Source organism: Zootoca vivipara, chromosome 7, assembly GCF_965207765.1.
Source record: "Zootoca vivipara chromosome 7, rZooViv2.hap1.1, whole genome shotgun sequence".
NCBI classification, from domain to species: domain Eukaryota; kingdom Metazoa; phylum Chordata; class Lepidosauria; order Squamata; family Lacertidae; genus Zootoca; species Zootoca vivipara.
In genome coordinates this window covers 68,293,030-68,320,916 of record NC_142590.1, presented here as the reverse complement: position 1 = coordinate 68,320,916, position 27,887 = coordinate 68,293,030, and the positions used below count along the sequence as shown (strand labels likewise).

General features: G+C 41.1%; 1 protein-coding gene and 1 long non-coding RNA gene across 2 annotated transcripts in view; one reads left to right on the top strand and one right to left on the bottom strand.

Moving 5' to 3' along the window:
- ITCH (itchy E3 ubiquitin protein ligase) overlaps positions 1 to 17,709 on the bottom strand; it is a 51,839-nt gene extending 34,130 nt beyond the window's left edge. The window contains exon 1 of the mRNA XM_060277251.2: positions 17,469 to 17,709. The gene's annotated coding sequence lies outside the window, so the exon portion shown is untranslated. The remainder of the gene's footprint in view (positions 1 to 17,468) is intronic.
- Positions 16,934 to 21,064, top strand: LOC148685123 (uncharacterized). The gene is made up of 3 exons (XR_015950867.1): positions 16,934 to 17,144; positions 19,995 to 20,077; positions 20,271 to 21,064. It is a non-coding gene; the product is annotated as an uncharacterized LOC148685123 (long non-coding RNA).
- Positions 21,065 to 27,887: the final 6,823 nt, after the last annotated feature.

Here is a 27,887-nt window from a genome sequence, read left to right as displayed (position 1 = left end):
TACTTACGAATTTTTCTACTTACAAATGGAGCTCCGTCCGCCATTTTGGATGCGGTTTAGATAGGATTTTTTCTACTTACGAATTTTTAGATAGGGTTGCTTCGACTTACAAATTTTTTCTCCCAATGCATTCCTATGGGATTCAACTTACAATTTTTTTCGACTTACAAATGTGTGTTCGGAACGCATTAAATTCATAAGTAGAGGTACCACTGTATTTTATATTTGATGGACAGACCAATGTTTCTTAAAGCAAACTACAACAAAACAAATACTGGTGAAATGCCTGCTGTGGTCATTTGTAATGAAGGAGCTAAAATATGTATTTCTCTTCTCCTCCACCCCAATTCATTAGCAGATAGATGCAAGCAGCCAGTGGCTTGGGAATAAGGTTGTGTCTTCATCTTGCACAGGAGCACATCCATTTACTTTCACTGACAGAGCTGAAGCAAACATTCATTTATATGGTTACAAAGAGAAATAAATGTTCAACAAAAACAACCACCACTGATACATCCCTCACCCCTTTCAAATAGACTTTGTTAACTGATTCTCCACACAGACAGGAAAACCATTGACATGGTCTCAGCTGATTTTAGTACCAACTTCCAGTGTGAGCTGCCCAATTTGCCCTGCCTCACATATTCCCACCATCGCTTTCTCGTACTGTATTTATGTTCTTTTTCATTAAAACAAAATTGTTTTTTCTCAATTTTCTTGGATTAGATCTAACTATAAAATATTTAGTATAACATCTGTATATACAGGAAAACTGTGCGATTATTATTATTATTATTTATACTCAGCCCACAATAAAAACACAGCTAATTAACTAGTGCAAATTGAAGTTGGAAAACAGCTACATATACATAAATAAATGAAACTGTGAAACAAATTACTCACATTAGGTTAAAACCCCACATAACTGAAATATCTCTTCATGTACAAACTGATAACTAATAACCCCACAAAGAGTTTCCAAAATGGCATAATTATAAACAGCTTCCGCAAACCCCATGTGTCAATATATTTCAGCATATGGTTCTGGACACTTCCACTAAGATTTGGAGAGTACCTGCCAGACTTAACTGAAGTTGTTTAATAATAATAATAATAATAATACTCCATCCAGGGTTGAATATCAGAATCTTAGATGTGGGACTAGAAGGTCTCATGTAAAACAGAGTTTTTTAGTTTCAAAGTTCAAGAAATCAACTATTCCTATTTTCAAGTTTACTTTAATAAATGCCTCACAATTTGATAAGCAGACCTTAGTGTTTTACAGTTATCACCTTTGAATCAATAAGGAACCAACACTTTCAGGCGGGTAATAAAATTAATAATTCAAACATTTGCCTAGCTGATGTCAGCGGTGGTTTCTTCTTCCTGGAAATCCTTAGCTATAGGAAGCATGCTTTATGATCAAGAACCTTTTTGAATTTGCTGTACTGTATTAATGATGTGCTGCTCTCACCTTATGAACAAAAACATTTCCCTACTAGAAATGGCAGCTAACTTAATTATGTAGTTTATAAGAAGAATGGAGGAAAAACGGGAAAAACAACAACAGCTCAGCAGTTTCCTGTAATTCAGCAATTTCCAGCTTTGTATCTGTGTGGAAACTCCGGTCTCCTACAGAGTTGCCACGTTCCCGTTCACCCCACCCCACCCCACCCCACCCCAGACAGAAGCTTTGTGCTTCAACTGCTGCAGGACTATCAACAGCAGCAGCAGAATGCATGGGGGTCAGGGAGGATCCTGCCACTGTTACTCTTTAACACCCACCTTTTTGTGTTTGCACTCAATATGTACTTTTTGTGTGAAGAGCCTGTTAGTATCTTGGTTATTTTCCCCTCGCTTAGTGAACTAGGGGGTCTCTCTCACTAATAGGAATTTTCAATTTGGAGGCTGAGCACTCTAGCATAATGCCCCATTGACATGTACGGCTTTATACACAAATAGGAATCTATGAATAATTCACATGGCGTGAGCTGAATTGCAGGGAAGGGAAAGGAAACAAAGAGCTTATGATTCCTTTGTGTGCGTCCCCTCCTTTCTCTCTTCAGTCAATTCCAAATCCCTACTTCCCTTTGCTATCCTTTTGGTGGCAAAGAGGAAAGACTTTGCTGCTGGAAGCATCAAGCATTAGGACCCAGTCTCCTTCCCCAGACTATGCATGCAGCTCCCCAGTTATAGCCCAGGGAGGTACAATTATATACATTTCAGTGGTTCCCAACAGGTGGTCCGGGGACCCCCAGGGGTCCGCGAGCTATGCCAGAGGGGTCCGCAAGATGCTATTAGAATAAAAAATATATTAAATATATTTTGTATGATAACAGATTTTTTGTTTTGGCCGCTTCCTGCATGAGCAGAGTCTAGCGCAAAACTAGAATTAGATAGAGGCAGTAGTTCTGCTGTATGCCGTTAGGTGGCGCTTTACGAACACTACTGTTTTGCAAAGAGGCAGCGTGCACATTCTACTAATGCTCACTTCCCCAAGATGCTTTGCGCGCGTCGGCTTCATTTGTGCGCTACTGCGCAGGTACCCTGTCTTCTCCATTCCCCTCCCTCCTCCCTGGTGCGCGCTGCTTCTTTGCAAAACAGTAGTGTTTGTAAACAAAGCGTTGTTTTTCGCGGAAGCTACAGTTCGCGTAGTTAAAAATGGACCGTTGGTTAAAAAGTGGTTCATCTCATTAAGAACTGAAAATTAAAACTAACTGTATACTGATGGAGTACTCTGTTGTAACTGTAAAAAACGTAAAATATAAAGTATAAAAAGACTCTTAATTTAGCTCTCACTTTTTAATTTTAGGATTAGGAATTAATGGGGGTCCTTGTCACAATAGCGGCTCGATGAGGGGCCCTCAAGAAAATTTTGTTGGGAACCCCTGATATACATGATTAAGAGGAACCAGGACTCCATGTGGCACTGCTGAATATGACTATCAGATTCAACTTACATATTCAGCAAGTTCCTGGTCTTACCTCTACTAGGAACATACTAGGTGGAGGCATTCTCACCTTTAGTTCCCCATGTGCAACATGGATGACCTTGGGCCAGTCACCATCTTTCAGTCAAACATAACTTACAGGAGGATAATATGGAGATGGGGAGAAGTACAGTGAAGGAAAAAAGTACTGTATATTCCTGCGTATAAGACTACTTTTTAAAATGGGAAAATCTTCTCAAAAGTCGGGGGTCATCTTATACGCCGGGTCATATTTCTTATACAGTGAGTATATCCCAAACCCTATATTTTAACTGGAAAAGTTGGGGGTCGTCTTATATGCCCAGTCGTTTTATACACCGGAATATACGGGTATTTGATATCCTGCTAAATTTGCCTGTTTGCCCACTTGCCTGTTTGCTCTCTGACAAAGAAATGACCAGTCCATAATTTTAATAGTAGGTTTATTGTAGCTGTGAGAGACAGAATAACCACAGGGAAAACCCCAGAAACTCAGAAGACAAAAGTCAGAGATTGATGTGCATTATGAGTGGAATAAGTATTTGATCCCCCATCAACCAGCCCGGTGTCAGGTTACCTGGTATCTTCACTGTATGTAACAAGATGAGATTAAAAGCACCTGATGTAAGGGAGAGTTTTACCTGTAATCCCAGCTCATTACACTACCTGTACAAAAGACACCTGTCGACAGAAGCAATCAATCCAGCAGATTCCAAAGTAGCCACCACGACCAAGACCAAAGAGCTATCCAAGGATGTCAGGGACAGGACTGTAGACCTCCACAAGGCTGGACTGGGCTACAAGACTATTGCCAAGTAGCTTGGTGAGAAGATGACAACAGTTGGTGCAATAATTCGCAAATGGAAGAAACACAAATGGAAGAAACAGGGCATTGAAAATGGGTGGATGGGTATTCCAGCATGACAATGACCCAAAACACACGGCCAAGGCAACAAAGGAGTGGCTCAAGAAGATGCACATTAAGGTCCTGGAGTGGCCTAGCCAGTCTCCAGACCTTAATCCCATCGAAAATCTGTGGAGGGAGCTGAAGGTTCGAGTAGTTACACATCTGCCTCAAAATCTTACTGACTTGGAGAGGATCTGCAAAGAGGAGTGGGACAAAATGCCTCCTGAGATGTGTGCAAAACTGGTGGCCACCTACAAGAAACGTCTGACCTCTGTAATTGCCAACAAGGGTTTTGCCACCAAGTACTAAGTCATCTTTTGCAAAGCAATCAAATTCGTGGACCTTAAGGTCCACGAAGAATAACATCTTAAGGGTCCCAGGCCTTAAAGAAGCCAGATTATCCTCCAAAAGGGCCAGGGCCTTTTCCCATGAGACTAGAGCCCTGCGGGACTTAATCTCCTTCCGCAGGGCCTGTAAAACAGAGTTATTCCACCTGGACTTCAATTTAGCCTGATTCCCTATTCCTATTTTCCTTCCCTTTTTATGAAGAAACCCTTCTGGGACCCCACATTAAAAACTCTTCCCTTGTCTCCTCTGGCCATAGCAGTAGTAACTTGGCCAGTTAGTCCTGGCGATGCTATATTGATGTTGTATTTTATGCTGTTTTTAAGTTGGTTTAAAGTCGTTTTTAATCAATGTTTTATATTTGTTGTTAGCTGCCCTGAGCCCAGTTTCTGAGCCGGGAAGAGCGGGGTATAAATATTATTATTATTATTATTACTACTACTACTATTACTGTATTATTATTTCACTCATTATAATGCACATCAATCTCTGACTTTTGTCTTCTGGGTTTCTGGGATTTTTTCTGCTGTTATTCTGTCTCTCACAGTCACAATAAACCTACCATTACAATTATGGACTGGTCATTTCTTTGTCAGAGAGCAAACAGGCAAATTTAGCAGGGGATCAAATACTTTCTCCCCCTCACTGTATGTAGGCCACCTTGAGTTCCTTGTATAAAAGGTGAGATACAAAACAAAAATAAATGATGAGATAAAAATAATACTGTGCAACATTATAGGATTGCTATGTGAATTACAACAACAAAACATAGGGTAATTGCTTTAAGCACTATATAAATGCTAAGCATGATTAATATTAATTTCTTCCTACTATAATTACTATTGCAAATAGTTAGCTTGCTGTATGCACATATGAGAAAAGTGGGGGTTTGTTTTAGGGAGCACGGAACTCCATGTCTGGAGAAGAATCAAACTTCTGGGGGCCAGGATTATAACCAGTCTATCTTGGGATGCACAGCTCTAATTTGCCTACTTTAAGAAAACTCTGTGAGGGTTAAAAAAGCATTTTCACAACCTAGCTTTATTTGTCCCTATGGTTAAGAGGAAAGCCTCTGGGCTTATTTTAGTCACATGAAGTAATTCCTATTTAGTAGAGACACGCAACCTGTTTGATTATCTCTGAAAAGACAGAGACAATTAGAAGTTACTTTCAACTTGTCAAAATGAACCATAGGTTAATGTTCTAGCTACCGTATACTGTATTGTCTGACAGCACCACCTGTGTGAATGTTTAACAGAAAGGAATACAACAGACACAGAAAGTTACTATTTGTTACTATTAACCTAATGGTGAATTCAGATGCTGAGTTTTATGCTGTGCATTGATCTCTACAGTATTTAGATTTTCCATTTAACATAACCCATTGGTGGCAAAATTGTCTGAACCAGTTCAAGGGCATCACATTTCACTTGGTTAAAAAAAATGTTCCTCTGAAGTGCATGGGCCCCAGTAATTTGACTAATCGGGACCTCCTTTGCCCATGACTTATACCACATGATCATCATGGTAGGAGATTAGTCATCTGAAACAGTTAAAAAAGGAAGTGCTTCATATAAACATCCAATAACCCTAAAACATTAGGTAAGGAGAAGTTTCTGATGCTCACTATTATGCAAGTCTGCAGATTTTGAATCTTTAAGAGCTTTCACAACTGCAATTGATAGGTTTAGGAATCACAACAGTAGTGAGACCTGAAACATCACCATCAACCGATACAAGTAATGGAAAGCTCATTCTCTAAGTGCCAGTATTTAAGTAGCCAAAACAGCACTAGCCACACAGACAAGGGAGGTATCACTAGCATTGGAGGTGGGGACCCAAAATAGGCCAATGAAGGCAGAGTGGCCATACAGTGCTGGTTTACTGTTTGGGGGATGGAGACTAGGGAAAGGTGGAAATAAAATGGACTGGGGTACCCAAACTGGCTGCCATACTGAAGGGGGATTAAGGTTAGTAAATAGTGTTGCAAATAACTCATTTTGAGTTGATTGTTGAATTTATTAACTTCATCTATATGGCCATTCTGAAAGCTTTAGCCACATCTGTTCACCAAATTTCAGCATCCTCACTTGACATGAGGAATTGTAAGGAATAAAAAAAGATGTCAAAGATTGAAGGAACTGATTATTTTTAGTTGAAAGGTATTTATTTTAAAAAATGTTGCAAATGGGCAAAATACTGTAAATAAGCAGGCTTATGAGTTTATCTCCCCTACAAGCAATCGTCATGGAAAACTAATTAACAAGCTTAAACTGGGAGATTAAGTTTAAATTGAACAAACGTTTTCTAGCCAAAGAAATAGGTGAGTAGCAAACAGATTAAACGCTGTCACACTTGTCTATTTTTAAATGCACTATATAAAACAGAAGATGCAGCAAGTGCCTTCTTTAAAGGTAGAAGTAAAGACTACTTGGCACTAAAGTGTCTTCTACTCTTAATATCCTGTTTCATTTTATATTGAATGTCAGAAGGTGGGGAATGAACTGCAGGCGTGTGTCAATTTTACTCAGTATAAAATATATTTAGCACATATACTTGAAGTAGGAAATACCTTGAATGGATGCAGTTTCAAGGTACCTATGATGGTAATAACAATAGGTGTCACATTAAAGCATGACCTTTACATGTTGTAATGTCTGATCCCAGACAAACTGTGGATTAACTATGGTCTGAACAATCCAACTTGAGGAGGAGGAGGGAATGAGAGCCTATGGCTTGCTGTGTCTTGTTCTCAAAGCACAACAACTGATTAGATAGAAGATACCTACTAATTTATTTATCTTTATCTTTTACTAATTTAATTTACAAGGCTTACTACTGACCAAGGGTTTGGTATCATAGAAATTTCAATTGTCTACAATTGCATGAGGTGCTGTGATGTAACTGAATGTTCAGTAAAATTCTAGTAAGAGATAAACAATCACCACAAAGGGACCAAGGGCAAAGCAAAGTTTGTACAACTGATGTGTGAAGAGCCATAAGAAGGCAAATTTCTGAAATACCCTTTGCTTCCTAAGTGATATTTGAGGCTGTGATTGCTAGATAAGGGCAGGGGGAAGCCAGTGTGGTGTAGTGGTTAAGAGGGGTAGACTCGTAATCTGGTGAACCGGGTTCGCGTCTCCGATCCTCCACATGCAGCTGCTGGGTGGCCTTGGGATAGTCACACTTCTTTGAAGTCTCTCAGCCCCACTCACCTCACAGAGTGTTTGTTGTGGAAGAGGAAGGGAAAGGATAATGTTAGCCGCTTTGAGACTCCTTCGGGTAGTGATAAAGCGGGATATCAAATCCAAACTCCCCTTCTTCTTCTCCTTCCTGACAGTGCCTCTAGCATACATGTTTGTTACTGGCAGGAATCAGAACTACTCTAAAAATTAGGATCATTCCACCAGAATAATTAGAATTTTATTATTAAATAGTTAGTTTCCTGGTCCAATTCAAAGTGCTGGTTTCGCTCTATAAAGCCTTAAATGGCTCAGTACTGCAATAGCTCAAGGAGTGCCTCTCCCAATATGAAACAACCTGGATCCTGCAATAATCATCAGAGGCCCTTCTTCATGTGCCTCCCCTGTCAGAGCTTTGGAAGGCGGCAACATGAGAACAGGCCTTTTCTGCAGTGGCTCCATGCATGAGGAATGCTATCCTCAGGGAGGTTTGCCTGGCACCTTCGTTACATATCTTTAGGCAAAAACATTCCTTTCCTCCCAGGACTTTGCTTAATGAAACAATCTATAGCCTTTTTAGCTGGTGGGCATTGTTTTTGTTTGTTACTATTGTATGTATTTTTTGTACAGTATTTTTATATTGTAATGTAAACCACCGTCTATTCCTCAGATGAAGGGCAATATGGAAATTTAATCAATATTAACGAAAGAATAAATATTAACAATTGCTACCCTATATTCCTAAACTTCGCCACTGACATCCAGTTCCATAACTGGAACAGGAAGTATTAGCATACTTGAGAGAAACGCAATGTTTGCAGAAGTAGAAAAAAGCAAGCAAAAAAATCTCCCCATCCCAAAACCTAGTCCACTGAGGATCCTTTGTCACAGGCCAGATAACACTGAGTACCGGGGGGGGGGGGGGGGGTTAGAAATTGGGCAGAAGAAACTGCTGCCTTAGCCCTAACCCAAGGTCCCAACATTCAGGTCCTGTGGGCCCCGCAGTGAAATCAAAACTGCCTGTGAGTCAAGGCTTTGGCATTGCCACGTTTTGCCATGTGTCCTTGTTGCTAGGGAGTGGTAAGAGAATTCCTCTTCTAGAGCATAGTAAGACAGGGCTTCAGTGGGCCTTAGGATGGGATCATAAGGAATGGTCTCAGGGTCGGCAGACCCAACTCTCTGCTCACTAGGTTCCCAGGAATATGAGGGAGCCCTGCTCTGCCAGGCTGACACAAGGCCATCTATTTTGGGTTTTGATTTTTTACATGGTTGGAGGACTGGGAAGGACATTTATGTCTACTGGGATGCTACCAGGCAAGGCTAGTATATAAAACTGCCTTATATTGGGTCAGGAAGCCATTGGTTTATCTAATACAGTGTTGTCTACTCTGACAGGCAGTGTTCCTAGGGGTTCAGACAGAAGGTATTTCTTATCCTACCTGGAGATACCAGTGATTGAATCTGGGATCTTCAACGTGCAAAGCAGATGTACACCAACCTATGATCCTTCCCCACCAGGCAAAATGTGAGGAGGAGGTGTCACATAGGCAGGGTGGATAAAAATCAATGATTTTTTTTATTTAAATTGATTTTTTTTATTTAAATCGGATTTTTTTAAATAAAATGCTTTTTGAGGAAAATATATTACTATCCAAAGGTTATTCCATCATGAAATAAAGATTAGTGTTTTAAATATGTAGAATAAGGTTGTATATGTTTAATTTTTTGGGTAAATAAATTCCATTAGTCCATTCACAATGTCATGCTCTTCCAGAGGTTTTTGTAAGATTATTGGGCAGTTTCTCTGCCTACAAGATATTATCACAGATGCTTGGTTTACTTTTGCAGTTCTCAAAACTGAATTTGACTCAACAGAGATCACATGCCTCTTCTTCACAGCAAAAATGTTATAACATGAACAGAGTTGAGAAAAAGACCTCAAACCTATGAATACAGTGCTAAGTTTCAAGAAGTTCAGTGAATAGAATAGAAACATTTTTTTTCTGATTGTTTGGAGTGGACAGTATTTAAGTTTTTCATGTGTAGGCTGGGCTGACAGTCTAAATTTCTTTAAATATATATATATATTGTTTTTGTTTAGCCAAATTAGTTAACAAGCATGGATGTTTGTTTAAGCAAATAACATATGCTGCAATGTTATTGTTTCAGTTGAATAAATCTATTTAAATTGTTATTATTAAGGTAATGATTATTTTTCTCCTTCCTAAGTACAACAGTAAAGTTGTCCAAATATGAATGATTAACCTATTAAACTGGGGATAAAAAACTAATATGAAAAGTTGTTATTCTAAAAATCTTCATCTACTTGCATATTAACGTTATACCAGCAAGAATTAGTCTTTATGTAGAAAACTATGATTTAAATCAAGCCTTACTGACTAGTGATTTAAATCAGTTTGATTTAAATCAAATCCACCCTGCACATAGGTCACCAGGGAGAAGGATGGGCAAAAAGGGCTAAATGGCCCATATAGGAAGCAGGCTATTGCTCCACACAGCACATCTCCTAACTGGCTCAGGTGCCTGGTATAACACTCCTTTTTCAGTGTGCAGTTGTCCCCTGGATTCAAACAAGGGGCCTCAAGGATGTAAAATGGGAGTAGGGAACTGGATCCACCCAGATGGCGGGCTCCAGAACTGGCCCACTCTCCAATTAATTTTGACATATGGTTGACATGTGGGATGCCATAAGAGACAGCTCAAGGTGTGGGAGTGGCCAAAGGCTCATCTCCAGTCTTAGAGCTGTGATGTTTAGAAACAAGATGTCTTATCTCCAATCTTAATGCTTAGATCAAAGATAAAAAAATATCCACACCTGACCTCATTTGACTGACATATAGGCCTGATTTGTACAAAATGACCACATGGGCCAAATTCAGAGGACTGACATGCTAATCAGACTTGTGCATGAAAGGTTCTCCACAGCTGATGTAGAAAACAAGCTGCTTGGTTTAGGGTTTATCTTGCAGTCCCAGTGATCATAACATCTGAGTCATGGGCTGCAATGGGATGATGTCAATGACCCCTGGTGTATCTGATGCCTGTCTTGCTGCTGAAGTTGAGTGTAAACACTTTGTGGAGCTCGCACTGTGGATTGGGAATCCCAGGAGCTCCCTCTTTTGTTGTGATTATGATGTTATGTTATTTTACCAGGCATGTAAAAGGTGAGTAGGAACATATTTGCCCCTGATGGGGCTCAAACTCCTATTATGTGCTTTCTAACCTTATGTAGGGAGCTGCTGAAGAATGATTGCTGCAGTTGCTGTGTGCCTGTCTTAATGCATGCTTTGGCCACTTCACTTGAATTCTTGGCAACAGTGACTTCCCTCATTTGGTCTTGAAACATTGTTCTAGGGAGGGCTGTGTGCTGTTCTCTGGAGGCCCAGGAAACTACATCAATGTTGTTTCGTGTGGACTGTCCTTCCTCCCCTTTGTATGTGCTGTTCTTCCAAAAAAGTGGTTGTGAGTGACACACAAGGACTCAGACTCCAGCCTATAAGGATGCATGGGGCCAGAAGCAGCAGAGATACTGGTGGCTGTGCAACCAGGGCAGATGAAGTGGAAATACTCTAGCATTATCTTACATGTAGTGTGCGCTGGAGGCATATCCTCACCATCCTGTGCTCATCCCTCCGAGTGGGATGGTATGTGTGTGTTGCTGTCAGCACAATTCTCTGTGTATGTATGTTGTTTTGACACCGTGTTGTGTTTTCTCCTTGTTGTATTTATTCCTTTTTTTGTAAATTAAAAGTTCTCAACCAAGATTTTAAATAAAAATCAAGCAGTATCCGTTTTCTCCTTGTTGTACTTTCCCTGTACCTCTGAAGCTGACCATATATAGAACATAGTGGCCATCTACCAGCCTAGTATTGGCATATCTCCATTCATGGTGTATTAAGAATATAAAATTGCCATAAAAATGCAGTGAAGCTATAACATAGAGCTAGAATAGCTAACATAGTCAGTCCCCTTTAGACATTGTTGGACTCCCGGCTGCTGTACGTCCTACACAGTATGGCCAATGATAATAAAAGTTTAGACAAAAACATCTGCTGGGCACCACATTGGTTACACCACCACTGTCATTGCTATCAGAACATAGGAAGAGCCTGTTGGATCAGGCCAATGGCCCATCTAGTCCAGCATCACAGTGGCCTACCAGATGCCTGTGGGAAACCCATAAGCAGTATTAGGGCAGAGGAGCCTATGGCTTCCAGTAACTGGCATTCAGAACCATTACTACTTCCAACTGTAGAGACAGAGCATAGTCATCATGGTTAGTAGCCATCAATAGTGCTCTTTTCTATGTCAATTAGATTAGTTCCAAGCATTGCTTCCATGACAAATAGTCTTGGAAACATATATGCTGCTCTGAGCTCTTTGTAACAAATACTGTAATATATTACATAGGTTGGTTGCTGCTATCTTGTTTTCTAAAAATTGATATATTTTTACAAAGATAACATTTATTTTGTACACTGAACACTACTGGAAAATCCAACTGCACAGGTATAACTGCATTTTTGCTCATGATCGTAATAAGCATTATGTAACCTTGGTTTAAAAATTCAATTGCAGCCAAAATATAGGAAAACAAGTTTTTACTGTACTCCGGAGTAACTTGAGGTTATTATAATTCAAAGTGAAGAGGACAGAATAACTTATTCTAATTAGTTTTACTTGCATGCATATCCCACAAGAAATATGCAATTTGTGAACAACTGCAGACCAAATTCTTTACCAATACTCCATTCTATGAACTAATATTTACAGGTGGAACCCTGTGCAGTACCTGGGATTTCAACAGGATTCAACATGGACACACGCACTAAAGATAAAAGTGGTATGAATGTAATAAAATAAAATAATAAAATGAACTCCATTCTATTCCTCCTCCCATCATCTTTCCATTATTTCCCCACAGTAGTCAGAATTACATGTCCAAAGTATGGTCAGTATTCACGGGACAGTTGGGGAAGGGGTTGGCCCACTTATTTCATCTATTTTTTCCCTACAAACCTCCATTCAAGCCATACTCATAGAGCCATGGAATTAAATGGACTTAAGTTGTGACTAATTGAAATCCATCAATTTCAACAGATCTATTCCACATATGGCTTGGTGGATGCTACTCATAATAAAAATAGGTGTATGAGCTTAAAGTTTATAATATTTTTCTCAGCCTTGTCCAAACACCCAGAATTCCTAATAACTGAATTCATCAGAAATCTATCCTGTTAATATTTTCTCTTGCAAGAGTACTTTTCTCTGATGTTCTCAAGTTTTGCTTCCAACTGTGATGCTGTCATCCCTATTCAAACATCGGGGGGGGGGCCTTGCCATACAGCTGAAAATGTATGAATCTGCTACTTTATCATGGGATATAAATTAAGCAGCTGAAGACCAAGAATCTGAAGTGCCCAACCATAAAGGCAACCAACCTGTGCCTCTTTGCATGCTTTGGCCTTGCCTCCTTCAAAACAGCTTCCACTGGGGTCAAGTAATTCTGCCACTTCTCTGTAATCTGCAACTGGATTATCCAGTGACTCCCAATGCAGTGGGAATTACAGTATATGCCCTCAGGGAATGTCCATGCTGCATCTCTGCATTAGTTGTTGTTGCTCTAGCGCTAGCCTCTTTTAATCAATATGTACATCTAGAATATAGTGGTTCACACAGATTGCTAGAGGATAGAGTCCTTTGAGGCAGATACTATTTACACATCCTAAAAACAAAGTTTTCGAGGATAAAGTTACAATTCTAATGTTATTTTCTTAAACTGCGCCTCAGAAGACAAGAGAAGTCAGACAAGTTTTGAAAACAATGTACTATAGGACAGAATTAACAGGTTAGACAGAAATACTTTTCTGGAAATAGTTTCATAAACCTGTTTCATCTGGCCTTTGAGTTTGCATATACTTTTTCTGATATAGCAACCAACAGACCCTAAACCACAATACCTAAATGCAAAAGGTATTCAAGTTTAAACCTGTGCTCACAATGAGCCTGTAGCCTGGAAGAGTTTATTTATTAACATTTATATTTAAAGAAACATTGACATTGCAATAAAGATCAGTGGAAACATTCAAACAACTGCTCCTGTTCCTTTATATAAATGCTTTTCATATTTGATGTAAGCACAAACAGGTACTGTACAGCAAATCTCTCATAATTACAAACCAATTTCACCATCTGTATGTCCATAATGAGCATAAGGACAACAAGCTTGGGAATTATCTGGTTGCATTGGACAAGTTCCTAGTGACAAAGTCTATCATTATACGTGGCATCGCCTGGCAGTTTCAGAATCAGTGCCAAATACCACTGAACAAAGTAATCTACTATCTATGAAGTGGGGGAGATTTTATGCCTTTTAAAAATAAGTCACCTTCTCTTATCTGTTTCTGAATGTACCATATTTTTAAAAAAACAAAAAGTTTTCAAGCATCCTAACAAATGTATTTGAGGACACCTTGTTACTATCAACATAGTTTTCCCAAACAGCATTCCTTAGATCTGCCCTATGCAGAATTCCAAAGAATATGTTTTGTTCCTATACCAATAGATACTGATCCAACAAAGACCATCACCTTATCTATTCTATGTAGCCTATTTCCACAAAGTGAAAACCACGAAGTAAAGCAATGGTCATTGGTTCCAATGGCTTAAAAACCATTCATTACAGAAGAATTAGATCATCATGGAGGATAAGTCTCCAAAATCAATGGATAATTATGTCTATCAAAAGCTATTAGCCATGACAGCTAACAGAACCTCCAGTTTCAGAGGCAGTATGCCTCAATACCATTGTTATTCATAGCTGCCAAGTTTTCCCTTTTCTCGCGAGGAAGCCTATTCAGCATAAGGGAAAATCCCTTTAAAAAAGGGATAACTTGGCAGCTATGTTGTTATTACCATTGCCATCACGGCCTGTCTGTCAGGCACAGGAACTTTTGAGCAGTGTGCACCGTAATCAAAACACTTTAAACACTTTAAACTGTGGTCTACTCTAATGCAATGTGTGAACAAGACATTTGTGTACACCCAATATGCAATACATACAAGATTATTTAGTTCACAATTTCAATGGCCTCTTTTACAAAACAACTTTGTTTTGGCAACAGCATCATTGTGCGTTATTGGCATTCATCCATTATAAATATTTGCCTGTTAGCTGCCAAATGAATCGGAACACAAATAATTTTTGGTGAGACCTACAAAACCATACTGTTTTCAGCTTCCAAATTCAGGCTTTATGGTGCTATTTTTACATTAATATCAATTTATCATTCATATGCTTTGTAATAACAAAAAGTCCTAAACTTAATACTGCAGAATGAAATACTAAGCTAGGCTTTATGAGTAGAACTTTCTTTTTAAACGAATTGTCCACAATTTAAATTCATTTTTAAATGTACAGTATATTATTCAATAATAATTCACAAGCTTTTGTCAAACTTCATATGTATTTAAAATATTTTGCAGTGCTGCAATATAAAGTTTGCAATTTACTGAGGAGTAAAAGCCACCTAACTCAGGACAACTTACAGTGCAAGCGCACCTGAAAGTAAGGCCCCAAACATGTCTTGTAAGCATACAAAAGAAAGAAACAAGTCACCCTTAATGGGACCAATTTCTTAGTAAGCATGTACAGGATCAGGATGCAAGTGCAGTTGGTTTAGAGACTTATACCAGTGATACAGTAAGTCCTACTGACTACAGCAATTTCTGTTTTAAGACATATTCCCCTCTTTTAGTACTGTTTCTCAAACATTTGTAACTTTATTTCAAGTGTTTACAAGCAAATGTGTCTCAATATTCTGTTGTATTCATCTTTTAACATTTCTTGTCCAACTTGTAGCTCAAGGTCCCTAGAGAGTGAGGCAATCTTTCAAGCACAACTACAAAATTACTGAGTAAAGGGTAATAGGAAAAGAACAAAACAGGTTGTAAATAAATCTGTTGTGGTCAATAGGGCCAATTCCCAAGTATGTATGTACAGTCATACCTCTGGATACAAATGCTGCGGGTTGCGTACAACACGTGTTACAAATGTGCCAAACCCGGACGTAACGGAACGTGTTACTTCTGGGTTCAGCAGTTCGCACATGCGCAGAAGCGTCGAATGACTGTCATGCGCATAAGCGCCAAATTGCAACCCGCACGTGCACAGATGCGGGTTGCGTACTGCTCTGGATGCGAAGGGGGCTCCGGAATGGATCCCGTTCGCATCCAGAGGTACCACTGTACAGGACTGCAACCTTCCCGTTCAATTAGTCATTGGAGAGCCTAACAAGTCACCTGATTTCAAGAGACTTACAGAAGGTGAAACGAATTCTGCACAGAATCTTGCTGAAAGGCTGAAAACTTATGAACAGTTACATGAAACACTGGAATCAGTGGGGCTAACATCAGAGTAACCATTAGAAAGGCTTTATTTCCATATAGCAATTCCCCTCCTGCTGCTGTTTCTTACAGTGTAATATGCATCCAAGGAACTCTTCCCACACATTTGCTGCAATGAGACTGTTATTACTGGTAGTATAAAGCCTTCAAAACTTTCCCATTAACATTTGAAATAATTTATAAAATGTTTAGCACCATCTCCACCCATTCCAAATCCCGTAAGATGAAGGCTCTGCCGTTCAGTGTTTAATACTCACAAACTGCATTTGAATTTAAAAGCAGCTCAGCCTTTTTAACTGGAACAACAGACACAACAGTTGCTAACAATCCTTAACTTTAGATTAATGACTTTCCTTATCAATTATGTACTGCATTTCATTGTATTTATGTCTTGCCTGTTCTAAACTTAAGAGTAGCACTTTAGCCTCACAATAACCCCATAAGGTAGCCCAAAGCCATCTAGCAAAAGCCAATCCACCCTTTATGCCGCAGGTATAGATGCAACATGTATATTTGCAAAGGCAAACAACATTAAAGCGCCAAGGGGATGCTGTGTTTGTAACCACACAGGGACACAAGCCAAGAGTCTCAGTTGATCAGGGCTGCAGTACACCTTTTGAAATGTACAAGACTTTCACAGCTAAGGGTTCCAAAACATCATTCCACCCACCCACCCAAACCCAATAACCTAAACAGCATGATCTGCTTGGCTTCCTTAAAAAGTAGCAGGTGGCAGAGAAGAGAGCAGATTCCCTGTATTTAACAACTGGTGCTATCCGGATATGGCCGCTAGATGACAGAGACATACAGAAGCCAACGAGAATAAGAACAATCCAGGAAACAATATTCCGATAAATGCTAACAAAACTGGAATGGGTGAAAAGGGTCAAGATGTGTGGAGAGCCGCAAAGGATATACATAACTACAGCATGTACTTACACAAACAGAATTGGTGTGTTTCCCTGAGGCTGGGAACCTTCGGGTCACACATAGGGTTGCCCCTTTGCGTCCCACACCAAAGGGCAACCCACCTCGGGGCACCTCCATCCATCCCACCCCACCCACCGGGCCTCGTTGTCATCCTGACAACACAAGGTTGCGAAAGAGGACCGAGAAGAAAATTAAGCCATCTTGAGTACACAATCCCTCCGAACAACTTCAGTGAAGGGGGAAAGAAAACGCCTACCGACGGCATAGCAGCAGGAGAGGAAGGGAGAATGGCCTGGCCTTAATTGGGGGGGGGAGTCTCCCTCCCACACGCGCATCATCCCCAAACCCCTCAGTCTGAAGCTGTGAATGCCTCTCAGTCCACAGGTAAAGCGGGGAAGCACTGAGCTCACAGGCTGGGCTGGAGGTGGGGGAGAGGGAGAGGGGAGAACGCAATCCCCTTCCCGTTCGAAGGATATAGGGCAGGACCCTACCCACCGCATCCCCTCCCTCCCCCTAAGCGAGGCTGCTGCACCTGCTGCCAGCCTTCCCCTTCTCGCCGCCCACCCTTCGCAAGACAGGCCTACCTTGACCCCCCCCCCCCGCCTCGGCCTCGCCACAGGCCCAGAAAGAAAAGCCTTCTCCCCCCCCACCCCGCCCCCGCGGGCCCAGCTCCTCAGCCCGAAGAGCACGCAGCACGCTCCTCCTCACCAGCCAAAAAGGCGACGGCTCCTCGCCTAAGATGGCAGCCAGTCCAAGTCCAACCTGAGGCGGCTTCTGTCCAAAGTCGGGTGCGCGAAAGACGCACGCGCACAACAAAGGCGGAAGGAGAAGGAGAAGCGAACGGGTGCGAGGCAGAAGGCGGGAGCCGGGAGCGAGGAGGAGGAGGGCGGAGGCGTACGTGGACGCAGAAAAAAACAGGCGGGACTACAGTTCCCAGCATGCCGTGAGAGAAGCCCGGCGCGCTGCGACTGGCTCCTCAGAGAGAGAAAGGGCTGGTTCAGTTCCACTCGCCAATGCCTGACTTTCTCATTGGCTCTCGCTTTTGTTTCTGTTTACTCGAAAAGAAGGGGTGGGTTGGATCCAGGGGAAAGGGCTTCTACAGGTTTCGTCCTGTTCTTAAGGTGGTGCCTGAAGGCTGTCAACTCTGTAGTTGAGTTTACCCAATTTCTGTTTTGAGCTGTGGGGGAAACCGCTGTGGTTGACATGTGCCCCTGACTCATTTGCAAAAAAAACAACAAAAACAGCAAGAGTCCTGGGAACTTAACACATTTATTATGGCACGAGTTTTTGTGAACCACGGTCCGTGCATCATGTTCTGATTTATAGAGGACCCTGTCCTCAATGTTATTGTCTTTAACTATTATAGAAACACACAATTAGAAGTATAGGAAACTGTGCAAGCATTAGGCTGACCTTCGCCCAGTTATTTGTTGCTGAGGTGGAAGGTAACACTGTAAGGAATTTATTTTAGAGAATTTCCAGTTGGTTTGTTAAGGTCAGCTCTGAAATCTTCGAGTCAGGAGTGATTTGTGAGACCACCCCGGCGCTCAGAAAAACCTGTCCTTTTCTGGTATAATGAAACCCATCTTGCCTTAGCACAGAAGAAGAAGCTGAGTGGCAGTTTCAGGTGATCTGTGTGAACTACAGGTAAAATAAAAATATAGTTTGACTTTTCTCCTTGTTTAGTTACTTGTCCATCTCTTGTCCATTTGGATGATGATATCCAAACATAACTACGGTACTGTATCTGTGAAGAAGTAATGCAAATGTATAATGTATATTGCAAATGTATAAAATTTACATTAGATGTAAATGGCCCATAGTCTTTCAGTAGCTATTTCATCTCAATTTGTATGGACGAAAGCATGATTGTGTTGCTCCCCATACAATGGAATGGATATTTGATGGGACCAAACAGGAAAATAGCCTGTTTTAGGCTTTAAGTTTACATCATTGATAGAAAGAGTGAAAAGTAGAGGAGCCCTGAACATCTTCAAAAGCGCTATCTAGTTATAACACAACAGGGGAAAAAACAGTGCAAAGGATAAAAACATTGACTGACTGAAGTAACTGGAAATCTTAAGGACATGGGAGAGAGGCTGTGATATTTCTGGCTTATGTTGTGCAGCTACACCAGTAAAGTTGGCTCAACAAGATAGCGCTACCTTTCCAGGAAGTCTCCACCCTGAGAAGTACTGGTGTGCACAGAAAAACAGTTCTGACACACTGACGAATGTCAGTATTGTAGTGCTAACAAACACCACATCACAAAGTAGCAACAATACTCCTCCTTTGATCAAGCCCTGCACCTGCCATTCTCCAGATCTCTTATATGTACTGCCTCAGTAGTAACTTTAACACTGTCTATTTGTTGTCTTTTGTATGAAGACAAATTCAATGTAGTGATTAGAACAGATATTTTATTAGTAAGCAGGCACCACATACATGTACAACATCCATCAACTGACCTTAACATTCTCTGACAATCCTAAGTGACAGACTTGCTCTTAATATTCTATTCATCTTAAAGACAACAGCAACATCTATATCCCTATGGTCTGTGTGACAGTTTCTCCTGCAAGTTCCAAACATCTCTGAAGTCTTGGTAACACTGAGCAGGGCCTTTAGTGTGGCTGTCCTGTTCTGTGGAAGAGCATATCTGTCAATATATGACAGGCACTCATTATCTTCACTTTCTGGATATAAATTAAGACATTTTTTGTCCCAACAGACTTTGCCAGCTGGATAAATAGTTCTTTAGCAGAAGTATCTACTTCGTTGGGGTTTTAGTTTTGTTTTAAATGTAGTTGCTGTGTATTTATGTTTTCAACTATTTTTAATAATATTATGTGTAAATCACCTTGAAATGGTGGTTTAGAAGGTGATTAATAAATGAATAGTGATGATGAAAAGCAGTCACATTGCTGGTTTGAGATTTTTCATGATTTAGTAACAGGACTTAAATGCCTTATTATGGTATATGCTGCTTGCTATTGTTGCATACTAAAACCTCTTCTGCATACACCCAAATTTCTAGGGAATTTTATATGCTGCTTCACTGCCTGTACATTGATTTAAAATGAAACATTCTCTAATAAAAAGATTTGTGCAAGCATATCAGAGCAGACTTTGGACTTTTTCTCTGAAGACATGTTATTTTTGCATGACAGAGTTTTGCTTTTGTTACTATGGTGTTCCTGTTGTACCTTCCTGTTTTTCTTTCCTTTTTTTCAGCAGACATCATAAGGAAGAGCAGAGACCTTGAAATTATCCATCAGCAGTTAGCACCTGGATAGCAGATTGAGTAGGCAACACAGGTCAGCTCAGCACAGACTGTTTCACTATAGTAAGATGTATTGAGTTTCTATTTAAATAACAGTAATTCTGAGTTTCCATTTATGCATATAAATTAGCATATGCAAACTTAAGCAAATAATTGTCCTCTTTTTCTTATGATGCTTTCCCTCTTTTTTTGGCAATGTGTAGTTTACTCAGTGCTTTTCTCCCCAGGGGTACTCGAGGGTACGCAGTACCGGCCCCCTTTTGTTGTTGTTAAGAAGTATGACACTTACTATAACAACTTCATGGTGAGTACCGGCACCTATTTTTCTAGGAAAAAAACACTGGTTGTACTTACACCAGACAGTGAGACAAGCACTCCTCATATGCACAAATACTCTCTTTTTTACTTTGCTATTATGATGCTACTTTGCTAACATTTTTAACATAACTTGAGTATAAAAACCACAGTAACACTACATCATAATATATAGACAAATAAAATTAAAACATTAAGTATCGCACCTCTGTCAGATTGGTACTTTTGAGTGGTGCTGTACCAACAAGGCATGAAGACTGCTGCAATTATCTTCTTTACCAATAGTGAGATGGGTGAAGTGTGCAACCTTCCCACATAATATGAAACATAATTATACTTCATCCTTGATCTGAAGGAGTAACCTCTGTAGCTGAGACTAAATTTGCACTTCCACATGTTCCCAAAGTTGCCAGATGTTCTTGTGCAATTTCTTGATGATTAGGCTTGAATAGCAAGATTTCAGTCTGGCAGATTTAATATTACGCTTCCTAAGCGCTTCCTGAAGAACCAGGAACAGAAGCAAATGGCTAAAATACTGGAATGTCAGATTCATATTTTCACTCAGTCAATTATTTATGCAGGTGGTTTTGGGTAAGTTTGTTTTGTAGAACTTATCATAATTCAATAAATGATCTAGAGTTGCTATAAAATTAAAAGAGGTAATGACTGCAAAGCACTTTCTATATTAAAATGTTGAATAACTGTTGATTAATAGTGTGTGCAGTTTTTGCTTACGCTCCCTCTTCTTTGTCTTAGTCCAAACATGTTTGACTTATAGCCAAGTTTGAGAACATGCTGCCACCCAAAAGAGTGGGCAGATGCTTATTAACTCTCACATTTTAAATTCCATTTTAGTTACTCCTGCTCACTATCAGATGAGTCAAAAGAGAAAATAATAGGCCTTCCAATACATACCGGTAGTAAAGCTGTGTATTCAGGATAGAGGTGATTATCATTTCCTGAAGAACAAGTAAGGTGAATTGAAAACATGGGTAATTAGATTGATCTGGTTATTATAAATAAGTCAGCAATGATCAGCTCTCCAATGCACAATTTGGAAGATGAACAAAAAAAAAAATCTGAGGTATCTAGGAAGGGAAATGACACCATCTAGAATCTATGTTGCTTTTAAAGGCCTCAACCAATTAGTGGCGTGCGGTGAACTTTTTCGTAGGGGAACAGTTAGGGCCAGACATCACCTTATGAGGACAATATGGGGTGGGGAACACTACACGCATGATATGACGGTCTGACATTGAACATGTGACCATTGTGCCTCCCTCCCTAAGTCGGGCAGAAGCTTCCTGGGCTTTGGGAAGGAAGCACCAGGCTTTAATACTCTAATTTACCAGGAACATTTAAAGGACTAGCCTGGTCCCCCTAGTCTACTGACTGCACACCACTGCTACCAATTCATTTGGCAAAGGGCCTAATCCAAGTCCACATGAGAGAACCTCCTTCCTCTCTCAAGGAAAGAAGAGGGATTTCTCATATTGCCCTTCTGAGCTTTGGAGATCTCAGAAATGAGAAACTGCTCATTTCCAATTCCTAGTTGGGAGAAGAGAGAAGGTGGGTCCCCTATGGCATGGTGCTGAGATTCAGAATCACTCCATCCTGAAGCAATAGAAGTAACACACACATATGCATTCACATTTCCAAAGTGAGATTGAGACCTGGTTTTTCCTAGGATAAACCCATCCATCTAATTAATTATTTCAAAAGATTCTTATTCTTCCTTTCGATGAAATGATCATCAAGGCAGCTTGCAATAGATTGTAATACACACACACACACACACACACACACACACACACACAGCACTCAGAAGCCCATTTTTATTAATTGTCTACATTTATATTCCATCTTTCCTCCAAGGAGCTCTTTTTTAAAAAAATATATTTTATTAATTTTCCAATTAAAACCAATTATATCACATTCATTATTTCAAATTATACACATATATATATCAATCAAACCGAATGTTATGCCAAATCGTCTAAAGAATTTTTTATTTGGTTTCCCATGCTTCAAGAAATTGGGGATTCCTCGCAACCGTCCACTGCCGTCTTTTTTCTAAAGTTCAAATCGTCCTCCAAGTTCATAATAATCCAGATCTTCCCCTTACAGTCACATAGATGTTTTCCACTTTCAACCGATTGTTTCCCAGCTGCTGAGATAAATATCAAACGAGGTTTCACAAATGTTCTTTCTCCTGTGTGGGTTAATCAGTCCAGCCTCCCCATAAATCTTCTTAGTCTGTAGCTCCCTGTTGCGTCGAAGCAGCGCCATCTTAAAAAGCTCAAATCACTTTCGTTTTCTCTCATAGCCATGAAGATTAACGATCTTTATAAAATTTACAGCTTTTCCAGGCAGAAGACCCAAACATCAAACCATAAACTCTTGGTAAATTAATGGATCTCCTTGCCCTATAGCTGAACTTAGCTTCAGGTCGCTGCTCCAATTCAAAGTGCGTCACAGCTCATAAATCCTCCGAACGCGTCCAGGACTCCTTCCGTCCGACTAGGGGGGGGGGCTTTTCTCATCGGCAACTCCACATCTTTAAAAAATATGCTCAGTAACAACAGTTTATAAAGTTCAACTCACACAGTCTTTTGCTTCTCTTTCACTCCAAACAATCCAGGACATCGCGTCTGGGAAGGTACGAAGTAACTCATATGAAGAAAAATAAAACTCCATTCCCTTATCGCTCCGTCCCCATCAATCCTTCTTCCAGATGATATACAGCCTTTAACTCCTCTCCCTCAGCAGCATAGATTTCTCAGCAGTAAACAGCGCTTCTTCCCCTCCTTCTGAAGTATGTCCATAGATTTAAGCCTAATTATCTTCTTTAACCATGGAAATCCCCGCCATGCAGATTAGCGTCCGGGAGTCCTGGCCCTCGTAAGTGCTTTTCAGCCCAAGCTCCCCCCACTCCATAAACAGTCGGAGTGGGTCTGGGGGCATCGCGGGCCAGCGGCCCCTCTCCGTAACCCCCGGAGAGGGTAGGGGGTTGCCATTTACTCCCCTAGCAACCGCCAAATTCCTTACGAAGGTCAGAGGGATGGAAAACAGGTCCGCCATTCCTGCCGGCGGAAACCGGAACTCCTCCAAGGAGCTCAAAACAGCATACATTATTCTTCCCTCTCCATTTTATTCTCACAACTACCTTGTTGGTTGGACAGTGTTTTCAAAGCTATCAACATGAGTCTGACCAAATTGCGGGAGGCAGTTGAACACAGAAGTGCCTGGCGTGCTCTGGTCCATGGGGTCACAAAGAGTCGGACACGACTAAAAAACAACAACCTTGTGAGATCGGCTCAAAGATGGTGATGGACCCATGGCCATGTACTGAGCTTCATTGGAAACCTCGTCTCCCAGGTCTGACAGTCTTACCACACTGGCTTAACTTCCTGGCTGATGGCAGAGACCAAAATGTACTTTCCTTTAAGCTTTCCAGCCCTAGGTCAACTGGAAGTTGGCAGAGAGTATCCTTTCTGACAGGTAGGCATGGGGCCAGATTGCTCTCCCCTTTGCCACGATGTACTTATTGGAAAGGTGTGCAGCCTCCCAGTGGTCCTTGGTCCCCTGGTCAATGGCAGATGCTTTAACATGTTTCCCTGTCATCCTCCATGTTCTGTGGCATGTGCAGAGGACTTCCAAAAAGGAAGAATGGTGACCACAAATTATGGGAAGCCAGAAATGTGCAGACCTCTGATTTTATGGATGTCTGTGGACCACATTGTCAATTTCATCATGATCATCCCCCCCAGCCTAGGATGTTTTGGGCTTCCTTAGACCAGAGACGATCTATGCCATGGTCAATGTACCATCCGGTCTTAACAGTATTCTGACTTCTGTCTAGCCAGCATGTCCTCCTGCTTAATACTTTTTATTTAGTAACCACTTGAAATTCCAATGCAGAGCTTTCTTTCCTCCAGTGTTGTGTTTTTATTGTGAACCTGAGAGCAGGGACTGTCTTACTACTGAAATAAGACACCCAATTTTTTTCATCTCAACCCTGTACCTTCAGCAGTGCTAAGAAGAATAAGTCCCCTTTGAGCATTATTACAGGGTGGGAAAGAGGATTCAAATTTAGAAGTGCAGGAGTGGGGGTGGTAGAATAGGAATAGTTTTTTCCTCTCTCTGTCTCATCTTTTTGAAAGCCCACATCACCACACACTCATGTGAATAGATAACAGAAGGTACAGAGCCATGTCTCGCACCATTTGCTTAATTATCCATGCTTCTAGAATAAATAGCAACTATGTTTATACACATCGTTTCAGCAACTCCAGTTCTTGCGAGACTTTGGCCATAAGGCTATTATTCAATATGGGTTGTGGGTTTTTTGCCAATTATTTTTATCAATTTCCCAAAGTTTAACCCAATTATACAAATTATACCCAGAATAAAAAAGCAGAATGTTGCTAGTTCAGTGGCTGCTGCTGCTGCTGATTTATAAATGGTACATTAGTCTAGCTGAACCGGCAACATTTTGCCTTTTTTTTCTGTGATAGGCCAGTTTATTGATCCCACATATTTACAAACTACAAACTTTAAAAGTGAAATCTGCTTAACATATTAAGAATTATTCACTATCAAAACTGTACTTGTAACAGAAACTGTCTTTTGATATATAAGTTTGGGGGGGGGAACCATTACCACAGTGCATTAGATGTGGTTCTAGCACATTATTTTTCTCCAGAAATTAATCAAAATAAAGTTATTATCCAACTGAAAGGCAACTTTTCTTTCCCAAGGTTATAGAACATATCATATCTGCCCTCTGCTGGGGAGTTCCATTTATATGCCAACACATAACACACTCATACTCAGGAGCAAACAATATACGCTGAAAACACCTTTATGAACATGGGCAGATCCATGCTATACATTTAAAGTAGGCTCAGTGCATACTTAAAGCACATGACTTCCTGCAAGGAAACTGTAGTTTGTTATGGGTGCTGGGAAAGGTAGCTATGAAGGCTGCAACATGCAGGGTGGGAAGTTTGAATTCTTTCCCTCACCTACTGTAATCCTAATGCCAATTCCCTCCCTGCTAAACCTCAATGGGAACTTTCCCTCTAAAGCTAATAACAGCAAATGTGGGAGGGGGGATTTCATTGGGATCACAGGATAGAAGAAAATGGAAAATGCACCCTCCCCATTAGCTGTGGCCCTGGTGTCAATCAGGCCCTATCCACCTGCTACGGTATTAATGTATAGATTATCTATGAACAGAATAACACAAGGCTTGCACTTGTCCCTCTGCTTAGGAAATTATGTTTGTAAGAAGCAACCATTAAATTGAGCAGATAAGTGTGGATATTGTTGTAAACTGGCATGGAAGGGAATACTCTAGATCAGGGGTCCCCAGACTTACCGCGCGGCGGGCCGGAGGGCGGGGGAGTGCGCGCCCATGCGCACACGCACACGGTCCGGAAGTGCATCGGAAATGACCTCTTCTGGGTTGGGAGAGGCCCATACGCATGCGCACAAAGGATTTTCGGCGATTTTTTGCCGATTTTTAAGATCGTTGCCGTGCCGCGCGCCGTAAGAGCGGGGGGCGTCAGCGGGCGGCGGGGGGCGTCGCGGGCCGGATTGGGAGGCCGATTGGGCCGCATCCGGCCCGGGGGCCGTAGTTTGGGGACCCTGCTCTAGATGCCATCTGAGGGATCTCTCATGGCCCCGTGATTCTTGGTTGCAAGACTGAGCTTTGTTCAGAAGAGGCACATGCACAACAAACAGAGATTAGTTTACAGTCACAGTCCAGTGATCAATGAGTCATGGTTTCCCCCAAAGAATCCTGGAAATGCAGTTTGTTAAGGGTGTTGAGAGTTGTTAGGAGGATCCCGTTCCCCAAAGAGAGCTATAGTTCCCAAAGTGGTTTAGCAATCAATCCATTTTTCCAAGGTCCTCTTAGAATTGAAGCAGGGGGCACTGATAATGTATCCAAACAATTCCCAGCTTCCATAACAAACTATGCTTCCCAAGATTATTGACTGTTAAAAATGGTTTAATACTGCTTTCAGTGTATAGTGCAGACAGAGGCCCTATATGTCAGAAATAAAGTTTCTGTCCTAGCCACACCTTCTCAGTGGCATGCTATTTTTATGGAGATGGAATGATTGGGGTGCTTTTACAGAATCTTCAAGGGAACCACCCTCCCTTGCCATCCGAAGTGGTATAGTCCAGAAAAAGGTTTGCACCAAAGTGAGAAATCGGCCTAAAAATAGAAACCAAGGGAACCACAGTAATCACCCAACTAGAAGACAGATTAAAAAGCCTTTCTAATAATTTGACTGGGGTGGGGGGAAGCTCAGTTATCCTCACGTTTCTAATCCTCTCGTGGTTATCTCCAGAAAAGCACGGCTCACGTAAAAAGATAAAATGTGATAGCAAAACAAAACTAAATAAATATAAATCCAGCCAATATAAACACATGGTGCATTACTTAACTGCCTTGGCTTGATATGCCTACATGGGATTGGTTGTTCCAGGGGGCAGTAAATGGACTCATGATCTGAGCTGGCAACCTGCACATTACCAGCAAGTAGGAGACATAGACGATTATGCTAAATGAGTACAATGCGGTATAGCAGACATATAGAGCCTAGCATTGTAGTAAATATCTATACAGTATTGCAGGACTCAGCATGATCCCACCAGGGATTGTCATTGCATTTGTGGCTTAGTGCGGGACAAAAAGGCTGAGCAAACAAAGCACATTGTTATTGCACATGTGAACATAACTATAAGTGATTCGTATATAAAATGTGGGAGGGCAAAGCTGAGCCTGGTATATTAAGAACAGTTGTGGAGTGACAAATGTGCTCAAAACTATGATCTTATACATAGTTGCGGCGCTCATCTCGCATTGCTGGCTGAGGGAGCCGGCGTACAGCTTCCAGGTCATGTGACCAGCATGACAAAGCCGCTTCTGGCGAACCAGAGGAGCACATGGAAATGCCGTTTACCTTCCCGCTCTAGCGGTACCTATTTATCTACTTGCACTTTGACGTGCTTTTGAACTGCTAGGTTGGCAGGAACTGGGACCGAGCAACAGGAGCTCACCCCGTCGCAGGGATTCGAACTGCCGACCTCTGATTCTCAAAGGCAAGTCTCTGGGCTGGGTTCACTAAATCAAACAAACAGCACTTCAAAATGGGCAGGATGGGCTGCAGTTCAGCAGCAGATCACAGGCTTTGCCAGGACCAGTTCAAGACATTTTGGTTCCTGAGGCAAACCACAAAATGGCACTCCTCCTCCCCACCAGGGAAGAAGTGGTGTGTGAAAACCTAAATCAGGAGCAGAGAGGATGGAATAAAGATCTACAGTGAGGGGGGAAAGTATTTGATCCCCTGCTAAATTTGCCCGTTTGTCCCCTGATGAAGAAATGACCAGTCCATAATTTTAATGGTAGGTTTATTATAGCTGTGAGACACAGAATAACAACAGGAAAAACCCCAGAAACCCAGAAGACAAAAAGCAGAGATTGATGTGCATTATAATGAGTGAAATAAGTATTT